Source organism: Rhinopithecus bieti, unplaced genomic scaffold (assembly GCF_001698545.2).
Source record: "Rhinopithecus bieti isolate Rb0 unplaced genomic scaffold, ASM169854v2 scaffold_12689, whole genome shotgun sequence".
NCBI classification, from domain to species: domain Eukaryota; kingdom Metazoa; phylum Chordata; class Mammalia; order Primates; family Cercopithecidae; genus Rhinopithecus; species Rhinopithecus bieti.
In genome coordinates this window covers 2993540-3004780 of record NW_016807758.1, presented here as the reverse complement: position 1 = coordinate 3004780, position 11241 = coordinate 2993540, and the positions used below count along the sequence as shown (strand labels likewise).

Genomic DNA, 11241 nt, shown 5'->3' with positions numbered 1-11241 from the left:
GGAGGGAGGGGAGGGGAGGGAGGGGAGAGGAGGGAGGGAGGGAGCAGAGAAAAGAGAAAAAGAGAAAGGAAGGGAGGGAAGGGAAAGAGGAAGACAATTTCATATTAAAGGACTCATAAATGTGGCAAGTTTTGCTGTTATGGCATAATTTGAAGGAAATATTAGCTAAGTTATCTCTCAAAATTATGGTTAATATTCAGCTTTCAGCAAACTGAATTTCCCACCATAAGAGATTCTTTTCTGGGGTTGGGGAGCGAGGCCAAGAATTAGTACTCTGAAAGCAACCATTTAAGCTGGAAATACTCCTCTGCATCTAAAATATGACGGATGTCTCCAAGTCTTCAGACCAGGTTAACCAGAGGAGAGAAGAGCCTGGGAAGAAAGGACAAAAAAGTAGACAGTGAGACCCATTTCATGCCAGTTTCCCAGAGATGGTGGGAGAAAAAGGACAGAACAGTACAGACTCATCAGGAACCATTCAGTGCCCAGTTATGACATGTTTAAATACTGCCTTTTTTGAGTTTTTTCGGCAACCCTGTGAGATGGGAGGGTGTCACATATTTCTTCATTTGGAGAAACTGAGCTCCTAAAAGATTAGATAGAAGTAAAACTGGTAACAGCAGCCAAACTTTTCAATAGTCTCTCCTAGAGCAATGCTCTGTGGAAGGGAGAGAAACTATGTTGCCTCCCTAATGATAATGTGCTGATTTTGTTTGTTTAACTAAAGCTACACCAGATTAGCAGACCATAATTACAGCTAAAATCCTTGTCTCTGATACAGTTGACAGAATGTCTGTTTCACTGAGCTGAGCTCCAGGAAAGGCTTCACTCAAGGTTAAGCCAGGCTGCCTGAAAGCAATAGTGCTGTTTCAGTGTCACACTGGATACTTTATCTGAGCAGCAGGATTTCCTACCCTTGGGTTTCACATGGTTTACTTTGATTTCTTGGGGTGATAAGTAAGTTTGCTCCTCTTTGAAAGGTTGTGTTAGTGGCCATACCGTTGTAAAACCTTAAGAACTTTCTTTTGTGCCTGGATAGAAAGATATCTGCCTTTTTCTTGTTATACAACTTTACTAGGCCTTGTTTTAGGGAATTCCTCCCTCCATTCCCCAATTCTTTCCTTGACTTTCAGCTTTGCAGAACGCAATGAAGTCTGTCATTAATAATCTTTCCTTGACTGGGCGCGGTGGCTCACGACTCTAAGCCCAGCACTTTGGGAGGCTGAAACAGGTGGATCACCTGAGGTCAGGAGTTCGAGACCAGCCTGGCCAACATGGCAAAACCCTTTCTCTACTACAAAAATAAAAATTAGCCCGGCATGGTGGCGAGTGCCTGGAATCCCAGCTACTAGGGAGGCTGAGGTGGAAGAATCGCTTGAACCCGGGAGGCGAAGGTTGCAGTGAGCTGAGATCTGGCCACTGCACTCCAACCTGGAGGACAAGAGCGAAACACCATCTCAAAATAATAATAATAATAAATCTTTCCTTTATTGAGTCAACTTTGAATGTTATGCTTAATTCCTTGAGACCTAGAAATGGAATTCAGTGTGTTTGTTTGATCACTGGTGGTTTTCTATAATGGATCGAGGAATGTTCTCACCTCTTGCCAGAGTCTTTTATATAGTCCTGCTCTCTTCTCTGTCAGGTCCCTTCTCTATTCACTCTCATCTACTTTGTAAATCATAAAGCAAAATGTCAATGAATTTGACTAAAATTTCAAGAAATAAATCAAGGTGAGAAAAGTAAGCTGAAAACAGAGTTGAGAGTAAAAGGGGAAGCATTTGAATGGGTCTGTTTTGCTTCCCCCGCCCAAAACCAACCCAGACATTCCTTAAATAGAGCCCACAGTTTGTGGGCTTTCTAATGAACAGTGGCCAAGAGGCAGCCTCACATTTGAGGCATGCTATTACCATTTTTTCTTCATTCCCTCTCCTTAATTAGGGTCTTTAATGGGAGGCTGCGCTCAGATTCTGACAAACAGTATTAGCTTCCTCAGAATACAAGGCCTGATCCTGCAGCTATTGTCAGGAGGGTTTGCATTGAATCTGTGACATTGTCTATATTTCTAGAATGCAGGAGGAATATCTCGACAGAGAATTAGCTGTGGCTGTTATAAAAAGCCTATTCCTGAAGGTCTGAAGAACTGATTTTAGTAACCCAGAATAATACGGCAGGGAGATAGACTTGATTGGTTTTCAGTTTCACCGTTTGGCTAATGCCCACTAATAAGATGCATTTTACCTGTACCAAACACATACACACCAAAAAATTCTTGAAACAATATTTATCCCTTTTCCATGCAATTCCTTCTATTTTCCATCCGAATTTATTTCAGTTTCTAAATGCAAACCTCCACCTTCTGAATTGATTATCTCACACTAAGGAGTGGCAACCCACTGTTTGAAAAGCACTCAACGGGATGCCCTTTATTTTTCTAACCCTGTAATTCAATATAGAGAGATTCTGAATTGAGGACAAGCCTGATGAGTTTGAGGTATGGAATAAAGGAATCTGATCGGCTCCAAGTTTGTTGTGTTTTTAAATCTTCCTGTGTGTTCATTCTCTTCACCACAGAGAGGACTCTATTATCTTTGCTCAAAGAGCAGACAGTGCTCTAGCTGTTTTCCCCTGCTTAGCTTTGACCCCTGCAGCCATGCTCAGCCCTTCCCCCAAGCCCTCCCTTCCAGATGGGTTGAGGCTGTCGAGACTCCAGGGGTTTTCAGGGCTGGGAGCCCGCTGAGTGTTCACTGTTCCCACCTCCAATCTGCTCCATCCTCCAGCTACATTTCATTCCGGATCTACCAGGTTAATGGGATTATTGTTCTTCTCTGTTATTCTGTTATTTCATATGGGGTGAATCCGTTTGTTCCTGGGACAATTTTTAGTTGTTGGCTGAGATGACAAAAATGGGTGGGGATTTTATTTTAGGAGTAAGTGTTCTTCATCAGCCAGAACTTAATCTGGGAAGAATTTATTCACTCTCAAATGGGTTACTTTTTGAAGTGACTTAAATATAAGATTTGTTTGGCTGGGTGTGGTGGCTCACACCTGTAATCCCAGCACTTTCGGAGTCTGAGGCAGGGGGATCGCTTGAGCCCAGGAATTCAAAACCAGCCTGGGCAACATATGGAGACCCTGTCTCTATTATTAAAAAAAAAATTTTTTTTAATAAGATTGTTTTATCAGATAAAAGCAAAGCATATCTTAAGGCACGACTCATGTTTTAATGCCTATATCATCATCAAATCAATCATGCAACATTTTAGCTTCAAATTTTAATTTTGGTTAGAAAGATAAAGTGATAGACTGATTATATCATTTATTTTATTCACTGTATTCAACAACATTTACTGAGTACTTATTGGATACAAAGCACGTTTATTGACCTCAAGATATCTAGACCTTTAGAAGGGAGTGTTTTAAAAATGCCTACAAATAGCCATTACATAAAATAAGATTTTAATAAGTGACTATACACAGTATAGTACATAGCCTAATCATAGTATCTCATCCTTTTCAGAACTCATAAGAGTGAAAAGGAAAATTACTCGTTCCTAGTGTACCTGTCTTGTCAAGACATAAGATTGCCAAATTTCTCTATTCTTCACTTTAATTAAATGCATGAATGACTGAGTGAATGCTGAGTGTCTATTTGGTGCCATGTGCTATAAATGTGACGAAATGGTCCTCCTATTGATCTTTCTTTGGTTTATTGATGTTTGTCTCAAAAGAATTGACTTGCAATACCTGGAATGCATGAGCATGGAGAGAGACTGAAAAATAGAAGGAAAGAGGCTGAAGTAAGGCTACTGGAGACTCGGGTTTTTCCTTCCTCTCTGATTGTCCAAATCCAATAGAAATATAAAGTGAGACCAGATGCATTGGCTCGTGTGTGTAATCCCAGCACTTTGAGAGGCCAAGGCAGGTGGGTCACCTGAGGTCAGGAGTTTGAGACCAGCTTGGTCAACATGGTGAAACCCCGTTTCTACTGAAAATACAAAAAATTAGCCGGGCGTGGTGGCACTCGCTTGTAAATCCCAGCTACTTGGGAGGCTGAGGCAGGAGAATCGCTTGATCCTGGGAGGCAGAGGTTGCAGTGAGCCGAGATCACACCATTGCACTCCAGGCTGCACAATAGAGCAAGACTCCATCTCAGAAAAAAAAAAAAAGACATATAAAGTAATATAAAATACAAAATTTTAAACTACAGTAGCAACATTTGAAAAAGTCAAAAGAAACAGATAAAATTTATTTTTAACAACGTATCTTACACAATCTGATATATCTAAAATATTATCTCTACAATGTGAAATCAACTAAAAAACATTAGTAAGATAGTTTACATTCTTTCAGGTATTTTTGGACTACTGTCTTCAAAACCTGGCATGTATTCTTCACTAACAGCACATCTTAATTTTGATTAACTATATTTCTTGGGTTCAATAATCACAAATCACTAGTGGCTATCCTATTGAACAACATAGCCTAAATAAAGAAGCAAAAGTCAAGGAAAATCTAGACAGTTAATAAACGTCTTTAACATTTAGAGGAAGGGACTCTTACTTCATGGGGTAGGGGAAAATCTGAAAACCAGTTTTTTCTTTCTACCGATGGAGAAATGGGAGTTGCCAACTCAAGATCTACTCCTTTCTCTTCCAGCCTCTCAGATGTGGGGATATGAGACAGAGCTGGAGCTGAACCTCTCCTACTTCTCTCCAGCACCCCAGAATTAAATCTGCTCTGAGGCAAACAAAGGCAACTCTACAATCCTCACATTAGTATCATGGCTTGCAGTTGATAAATGCTTTCACGTACAATATATCATCGGATATTTAATCATACCTCGAGGTAGTCAGTTGAAATATTACTATCCTCACTGTATAGGTGAATGTTCTGGGGCTCAGGGAGATTAAATGGCTTGCTCCAAAGTAGCACAGTTAGTATCCAAGTGTTTTCAAACTTAAGCTAGTGTATGTCCCACTAAACCAGAGCTGCCTGGCAAAGGAAGTTAAGAAAATATTTACAGAAGTATGATTTTTTTAATTCTCTGGACACATTTCATCTACTCAATCCCACCTCCCTCCAAAAAAAAAAAAAAAAAAAAAAAAAAACACTGGTGATCATTTTACAAAAGCATTGCAGAAATAACCTCTTGGCCAATTGAGTTTTAACTGGGTTTTGTATTTTTTTTTTTTTAAGTTGGACCTCATTGTCTAGTGTAGCAATTTAGAACCTCTAATTATTGACAGCAAGTCTATATATTACAAAGGCAGAGTTTTTGCATTGGCCCTGAAGTGTGTTGCAATCATTTTTGTCTGGGAAAACAAACAAAAGTGGATAGGCAGCATGGTTGTTATACGAGATGCTGACTGAGTCCCAGGCCCTAGGACATTGGCTTACCTGCCAACAATACCTCCCTTTCAGGCAATGCCAACTGTTTTATGAGAAGATCACAGTTCTCTGGAAGTGAGCTTTTGTGTTTTGCTCTAATCAGCAGGATCCAACTTTACTACTGTCATGGAGGGAATTATAGTAATTCTATCAACTTTTGATGCAACCTTCTTCTGACACTGTGTGAAACAGACTGGAAAGACTCTAAAGATGGAGAGACCTCAATGCTTGAGAAAAGGAATTCTGTTTTTTGAAAGGTCTCTAGAACAAAGGGTATGCAGTATGTTTATCACTGCAATTTCAGAAACATGATGGGCTCTAGGAACACATTCTCATCGATCTGTTGCTATCGCGCCTGGTTTTTTTTCTGCTCCACCCAATTGTCTTCCTATTTTTATCTCTTTCATTCTGGAGCCATGTTGCTTGGTCAGGCCACCATTCAAAATAAATGATTTTTTCCCCTCTTTTATGTTATACCTACTTTCTTAATTCTTGGCTGTTACTTTTCTCAATTAACCTTTGGCAAATCATAATGAAATTAAATTTAGCTTGTTGTAGAGAGAAAGAGTCATTGTAGAAGCTGGGATTGTCTGGAATAAAAATTATTTTGATAGCCCTCAGAATGTGGACAAAATTGTAAAATCCAGCTGGGAGTCAGTGTATCCAGTTCATCTCATTCGCAGTAAATCGTTGGGCGTCTCCTTGTAGCTGCCACAGTAATGCTAATGATGATGACTTCTTGCTTGAAGTGCTGAGTGTTGAATCCTTTGCCCCAGTTATGTGCCACATGCTGATTTCCTTAACAGTAGACAAATACTGGAAACACAAAAGGAAGAAGCTGGGTCCTACTAAGCCACTCCCTTTGTTAGTTTATCACTCAGTTCTGTCTATTTTTTCCTTCCTCTGTGGGAAATGAGGAGTTCATAAATGATAATAACAAACTTGCAGAAAAATATTAAGATAGAAACTTTTGTAGCAGCCAGCATTTTTCTAAGAGGAGGTCAAAGCATAAAGAAAGAAATTGATCAGCCTCTGTTCCTATCTCCCCAAAACTCCTTCTCTAGAAATCCTATTCTCAGAAACTAGTAATCAGGCATTAAGAAAATTACTTAATCCACTGGGCCGATTCATGTAGCTTATTAGCTATCTTCCTTTAGACTGAAAAAAAAAAATTAGCCAAATTACTTATTAGCAAATCCGGAAAGTAGGTAAAGTTCTTTAGCAGTTTAATGTTACTATAACAGTCTGATTCACACACATTTATAAAATTCTCATCTGCACGAGTTGGCACACCCACAAGAAAGAAATGTCATCCATGACAATGGGACTATCATGTCTTTTATAGCATACATTCTACTATACATTTGCTGGGATCAAGGAAAAACTTACCCTTTGCCCTCTGAAGGCTTACGGAAAAATCAACTGATGAAAGGCAGATTAATAGGCGAAATGGCATACAGGTGTGTTAGTGTGCATGAGGGAGAATCACAGAATGATTGTCCAATATCCCAGTGAGGTACAGATGGTCGTATACACTTCTTCGGGGAAAGACAGATAGAGACGTGTAGATGATCGACTTTTAGGGGATTTCAATGGGCTTGGAGAACATACAGTGGCCTGGGATAAAGTATTTTGGGCCAGCAGAGCAGACAATGGTTTGTGACCAGTCTGTCCAGGCATGTTAATAGAATTCAGTCTTTCTTCCCATGAGTTCAGTTAATGAATACTCAGGGAAGGGGCCAGAAGTAATTGTCAGGTCCAAAATGTAGGCAAATAAGGAATTCAGGGGACAACTTCATCCTGCACCGAGGATTAAGAAACAGGAGGGGGAGGAGGCCCAAGAGACCTCGAGGCTCCTTCTTCAGTTCAGCACGTCAAAGTACCATCTTTTGGGGTATTCGTTTCTAAGCTCCAACACATTCAAAGTACCTCAAAAGAACCAGATGCTGCTAAGATAGTTCACAGGAAGATTCTGTCCTCCTCTCTGCATCCTATATTTAAAATTCAAGTGGTTTCTCTTTCTAGGCTACCCCATAACTTTGTTGGTTAAAAGATGTGCCACTCATTTAAAATGTCAAATTACATAGTCAGAGAACTGACCTACCTGATTCACATACTCTGCCTTTCTCAGTCCCTGTAATCTCAGCGCCATACATTCCATCTTTTCAACATGCATATTAAAAGGTATCTTAAAGACTTTATTACTTGTATTGAAACACAAGAGTATCTGCGAACGCTGATTCAGCTTGCAAAATACATAGAAAAGTAGCAAGAAAAATGATATAACACCCCATGTAGTTGGTATACTGGCCTGGTTTCAAGGCTGAAAGCAGTCTGAAAGGGTCTGAAAAAAGTCTGAAAATGTGTGTGAGTGTGTGTGCAGCCATGCCTAACAGCTCATGTTTAGCGCCATGCCTAACAGCTCATGTTTAGCTTTCTTTTTTTCCCTTCTCTTCTTTCTGATACAGAGTCTCATTCTGTCACCTAGGCTGGAGTACAGTGGTGCCATCACAGCTCACTGCAGCCTCGATCTCCTGGATTCAACCAATCCTCCTGCCTCAGCCTCCCAGGTAGTTGGGACTACAGGTACGTGCCACCACCGTCAGCTAATCTTTTAAGTTTTATTTTTAGTAGAGATGAGGTCTCACTATGTTGCCCAGGCTGGTCTTGAACTCCTGGTCTCAAGCAATCCTGTCACTTCAGCCTTCCAAAGGGCTGGGATTACAGGCATGAGCCACCCAGCCCAGTCATGTTTGGCTTTCTTTTTCCTTTTTTTTTAAACTTCAACTTTTATTTTAGATACGGAGGTACATGTGCAGGTTTGTTACATGGGAATATTGCATGATGCCGAGATTTGGGGTTAGAATTCCATCACCCAGGTAGTAAGCATACCATACAATAGGTTTTTCAACCCTCCCACCCCCCACCCTGTAATAGTCTCTAATGTCTTTTCCCATATTTATGTCCGTGTGTGATTAGGTCACTTCCCAGAATGCTATATACCCACATACATTGAGAAAGTTTTTGGCACTAGAATTGCCCTGGGTGATTGTGTTGGAACGGGTGCCAAGACAGTAATGTTCTTACCTGAAACACTGCTGGAGTCTGCAGGAAGGCACTGATCCACCCTTCCTACAACTTGTTCATGCCAAAAAATACAAGGAAAGATGTAGCTCCCCGAGGGAGAGGGCAAGAAACTCTTGCCTCCTTTTAAATGAGTAGAACTTAAAGTTATGAACTAAGATAAAGAGAAAACATAAAACAAATATTTTCCAAATGGTAGTAAAATATTAGAACCCTAAAAGATCTGATGGGCACATTTATCTTGTTTGTTTCACCCTCATCATCATCATACAAGTTTATTTCATTTAAAAAACAGAAAACATAGAGAAGCATAGAAAGCACTCCAATCCCCCATAATTCCACCTCCTAAACATGCATACATTTATAGACTATGGTTTCATGGAACCTGATATATACAGAACCTGATACAGATGGATAAATTTTTCCCACCAAAATATCATAAATTATATTTCATTGTAGAAAATGTCTTTCTTAACAACAAATCACTGTCAGTAAATAAATATTTACCACATCATTGGTTGTTTTTTTGGGTGATTTTGTTGTTGTTGTTGTTGTTGTTTTGAGACAGGATCTCGCTGTGATGCTCAGGCTGGAGTGCAGTGGCGTGATCCTCGGTTCACTGCAAACTCTACCTCCTGGGCTCAAGCAATCCTCCCACCTCAGCCTCCTGAATAGCTGGGATCACAGGTGTGCCACCATGCCTAGCTAATTTTTTGTATTTTTGGTAGAGACAGGGTTTCACCATGTTGCCTAGGCTGGTCTCCAACTCCTGAGCTCAAGCAATCCTCCCACCTTGGCCTTCCAAAGTGCTGTGACTACAGGCCTGAGCCACTGTGCCCAGCATACCACATTATTGTTAATGGGTACATAGTATTCTCTTAAGTGGATGTATTATAATTTATTTAACCCTATCATTGATTGCTTGAGTTCTTTTCAACTTCTACAATGATAATTAATTCTACAGTAAACAGTCTTCCAGCCAGATGTGGTGGCTCACACCTGTAATCCCAACACTTTGGGAGGCTGAAGCCGGTGGATCATGAAGTCAGGAGTTCGAGACCAGCCTAGCCAACATGGTGAAACCCGGTCTCTATTAAAAACACAAAATTAGCCAGGTGTGGCAGCACATGCCTGTAATCCCAGCTACTCAGGAGGCTGAGGCAGGAAAACCGCATGAACCGGGGAGGCAGAGGTTGCAGTGAGCTGAGATTAGGCCATTGCACTCCAGCCTGGCACTCTGTCTCAAAAATAAATAAATAAGAATTAATCAATTAATTAACAAACGCAGATTTCAGGTGTCTCCTAATTTGAGGGACCAGAAGGGAACACCATGACCATGCATAGCTGCCTTTGTGTTCATCCCTTACATTGTAACTACCAGGATATGTGAACTCAGCCTGTCTTTGAAGCTCCTGAATAATCCTCTAATGTAAAAACCTTAGTGAACATGTAAACATAACTGGAGTTTTCATAGAGAAGGTGGAAAACAGGTTTTGCAAAACACATCTCACAGAAGAAATTCCCCCACAGACATGTCTGTTCTTACTCATTACCTGTTGTATCTGGGACTGGGGTAGAGAGTGGTTTGCAAACAAATCAGTTCTTCTCCTCAACTTGCTTCCTCAAACTTGTCTTGATGCTCAGCCAAAAAAAGGAGCCTCCAGTTACCAGAAATTGCCCTTCTTAGAAGAAAATTTAGCAATCATCTAAACTTGTTTTAAACATGCCCTTTGAGATATCATGCCCAGCTCCAGCAGTTTGTATTAATGTATTTCTTCAGATCCTTTTCTGTTAAACCCTTCAAGAGTGTTAACTTTTCTTCACCTAGTTTCTGCCCATTTCTTGTCAATTTTCTTTCTAGTTGGTTTATTTTTTTTTTTTTTTCTTATTTTTCTTTCTGTTTTTTGTTTGCTTGTTTTGGTTTTGGGTTTGGGTTTTGTTCGAGACAGTCTTGTGCTATGTTGCCCAAGCTGGTCTCAAACTCCCAGGCACAGGCAATCCTCCCACTTCAGCCTCCTGAGTAGCTGGGATTACAGATGTGTGGCATCATGCTCAGCTCTTTTTCTAATAATTTTTTCTTCTCTGGTTGCTACTGCAGTTGGTAACTTTACTCCACTATATTTTCTAATCAACTCTTCTTTATATATAGAAAAAGTATTGATTTAGATATTTTTTGTGTGTGAAGTCAACTACCTTACTGATTGATCTCATTGTTTCTTCTGTTTTAATTGATATATTATTGTTATCTGCAAACAATAATCGTGTCTCCTTCTTTCGAGTATTCATACCTCTTATTACTTTCTCACGTCTAATTACATTGAGTAGTGCCTCTAAATTGGGAGTACTAGTAGTGATGATGGACTTCTTTGTCTTCCATTGCAAAAGCTTTTAATGCTTCCATGAAAAACAACACTGATTTTGACATATAGTTTAAACATATACACACATATACACACAATTTTAATTTCAAAGAGTTTACATTTATTCCTATTTAGTGATGGTTTAAGTTCCTTATCTGTATATTTGCTTTGTTTGCTTTTATTTTTAAACTAGGAAGAAATATTGGATTTGTCGAAATCCTTTGAGATACCAGTCTACTGACCCATACTGAATTTGAATTATCTTCTTTTTAAACACTTAAATAAACTTAGACATGTTTATGGGCTGTTCATTCTATTGTAGCGATCTACAAGTAATTTCTAACACAAAAACAGTACAGGTCTATTTATTGAACATTTTAACACATTATAATAGCTAGAAATATTA

General features: G+C 39.7%; 1 long non-coding RNA gene across 1 annotated transcript in view; it reads left to right on the top strand.

The window, feature by feature from the left end:
- Positions 1 to 2697: 2697 nt before the first annotated feature.
- Positions 2698 to 11241, top strand: part of LOC108536729 (uncharacterized) — a 9560-nt gene continuing 1016 nt past the window's right edge. The window contains exons 1-3 of the long non-coding RNA XR_001887605.1: positions 2698 to 2805; positions 5495 to 5664; positions 7860 to 7977. This is a non-coding gene — a long non-coding RNA (uncharacterized LOC108536729). The remainder of the gene's footprint in view (positions 2806 to 5494; positions 5665 to 7859; positions 7978 to 11241) is intronic.